At 50.4% G+C, this 2,857-nt stretch overlaps 1 long non-coding RNA gene across 1 annotated transcript; it reads left to right on the forward strand.

Moving 5' to 3' along the window:
* The first annotated feature begins 2,437 nt into the window (after positions 1–2,437).
* Positions 2,438–2,825, forward strand: LOC139025272 (uncharacterized). The gene is made up of 3 exons (XR_011476784.1): positions 2,438–2,495; positions 2,583–2,653; positions 2,767–2,825. It is a non-coding gene; the product is annotated as an uncharacterized lncRNA (long non-coding RNA).
* The last annotated feature ends 32 nt before the right edge of the window (positions 2,826–2,857 follow it).

Below are 2,857 nucleotides of genomic sequence, written 5' to 3' on the forward strand. Positions count from 1 at the left end.
AGGCAGCAACAGGCAGCAACAAGGCAGTAACAGGCAGCAACAGGCAGCAACAGGCAGTAACAGACAGCAACAGGCAAGCAACCAGGCAGCACAAGGCAGCAACAGGCAGCAACAGACAGCAACAGACAGCAACAAGACAGCAACAGAAACAGGCAACAGACAGCAACAGGCAGCAACAGGCAGCAACGGCAGCAACAGGCAGCAAACAGCAGCAACAGACAGCAACAGACAGCAACAGAGCAGCAACAGGCAGCAACAGACAGCAACAGACAGAACAGACAAGGCAACAGAAGCAAACAGGCAGCAACAGACAGTAACAGGCAGCAACAGACAGCAAACAGACAGCAACAGACCAGCAACAGGCAGAACAGACAGCAAACAGACAGCAACAGACAGCAACAGACAGCAAACAGGCAAGAAACAGAACAGCAACAGACAGTAACAGGCAGCAACAGACAGAACAGGCAGCAACAGACAGCAACAGGCAGCAAACAGACAGCAACAGGCAGTAACAGACAGTAAACAGACAGCAACAGACAGCAACAGGCAGCAACAGACAGCAACAGGCAGCAACAGACAGAACAGGCCGCAAAGCAGAACAGCAGCAACAGACAGCAACAGGCAGCAACAGACAGCACGGCAGCAACAGACAACAGGCAGCAACAGGCAGCAAACAGACAGCAACAGACAGCAACAGACAGCAACAGGCAGTAACAGACAGCAACAGACAAGTAACAGGCAGCAACAGACAGTAACAAGGCAGCAACGAAAGCAACAGCGCAGCAAACAGACAGCAAACAGACAGCAACAGACAGCAACAGACAGCAACAGACCAGTAACAAGATGTCCTGATATTTTCAAAACAGGTTTGATTTTATTCGGCACAAAATCTGCAAGATCTCTGAGGGGGAGCTGAGCAGCGACACATTTTGAGAACGGTGAACAGCAATAGCCAATGAGAGCTCGCCAGAGAAGAATCCAGTCTCTACCACATCGTTTAGCGGGCGACACCCGTCTCTCTACACATTTTAGCGGGCAACCCAGTCTCTCTAACTCGTTTAGCGGGCGACCCCGTCTCTCTACACATCGGTTAGCGGGCGACCCCGGTCTCTCTACCACATCGTTTAGGGGCGACCCGTCTCTCTACCACATCGTTTAGTGGGCGACCCCGTCTCTCTACCACATCGTTTAGTGGGCGACCCCGTCTCTCTACCACATCGTTTAGCGGGGGACCCCGTCTCTCTACCACATCGTTTAGTGGGCGACCCCGTCTTCTACCACATCGTTATTGGGCGCCCCGCTCTACACATCGTTTAGTGGGCGACCCCGTTGTTACAATGTTGAAAGTGGTGTAGTGTTCGGGCTTGACAGAGACACCTACAGACAGAGACACCTACAGACAGAGACGTACAGACAGAGACGTACAGACAGAGACACCTACAGACAGAGACACTACAGACAGAGACACCTACAGACAGAGACACCTACAGACAGAGACCACCTACAGACAGAGACACCTAACAGACAGAGACACCTACAGACAGAGACACCTACAGACAGAGACACCTAAGACAGAGACACCTACAGACAGAGACACCTACAGACAGAGAACACCTAAGACAGAGACACCTACAGACAGAGACAACCTACAGACAGAGACACCTACAGACAGAGCACCTACAGACAGAGACACCTACAGACAGAGACACCTACAGACAGAAGACACCTACAGACAGAGACACCTAACAGACAGAGACGTACAGACAGAGACTTACAGACAGAGACACTACAGACAGAAGACTTACAGACAGAGACCTCCAGACAGAGACCTACAGACAGAGACTTACAATGTAGAGTCTTGATGGCTTTCTCACAGTGGTCCATGTTGTGGTAGTTGATAAACGCACAGTTGGAAGAGCGGAGGATCTTTGATACTGTGGATAGTCCCAGCACTGACAGAGGGACAATCCATTAACAGTCTTCTAGTCATCCTACTGTCTCATCTTACAGTATATATAGATACAAGCCAGGGTCAAGACATGTTTACCTCAGCTGAACACGGTGGTTATGTGTTGCCTCAGCTGAACAGGGTGGTTATGTGTTGCCTCAGAGCTGAACAGGGTGGTTATGTGTTGCTAGAGACGTGTTGCCTCAGCTGAACAGGGTGTTATGTGTTGCCTCAAGCTGAACAGGGTGGTTTATGTGTTGCTAGAGACGTGTTGCTCAGCTGAACAGGGTGGTATGTGTTGCCTTCAGCTGAACAGGGTGGTTTATGTGTTGCCTCAGCTGAACAGGGTAGTTATGTGTTGCCTCAGCTGAACAGGGTGTTATGTGTTTGCTAGAGACATGTTGCCTCAGCTGAACAGGGTGGTTATGTGTTGCTAGAGACATGTTGCCTCAGCTGACAGGGTGGTTATGTGTTGCTAGAGACATGTTACCTCAGCTGAACACGGTGGTTATGTGTTGCTAGAGACATGTTACCTCAGCTGAACAGGGTGGTTATGTGTTTGCTAGAGACATCGTTACCTCAGCTGAAACACGGTGGTTATGTGTTGCTAGAGCACAGTTACCTAGCTGAACAGGTGGTTATGTGTTGCCTCAGCTGAACACGGTGGTTATGTGTTGCTAGAGACGTGTTGCCTCAGCTGAACGGGTGGTTATGTGTTGCCTCAGCTGACAGGGTGGTTATGTGCTGCTAAGAGACGTGTTGCCTCAGCTGAACAGGGTGGTTTGTGTTGCTAGAGACATGTTGCCTCAGCTGAACAGGGTGGTTATGTGTTGCCTCAGCTGACAGGGTGGTTATGTGTTGCTAGAGACGTGTTGCCGTCAGCTGAAACAGGGTGGTTATTGTGGTTGC

Source organism: Salvelinus sp. IW2-2015, unplaced genomic scaffold, assembly GCF_002910315.2.
Source record: "Salvelinus sp. IW2-2015 unplaced genomic scaffold, ASM291031v2 Un_scaffold2445, whole genome shotgun sequence".
NCBI lineage: Eukaryota > Metazoa > Chordata > Actinopteri > Salmoniformes > Salmonidae > Salvelinus > Salvelinus sp. IW2-2015.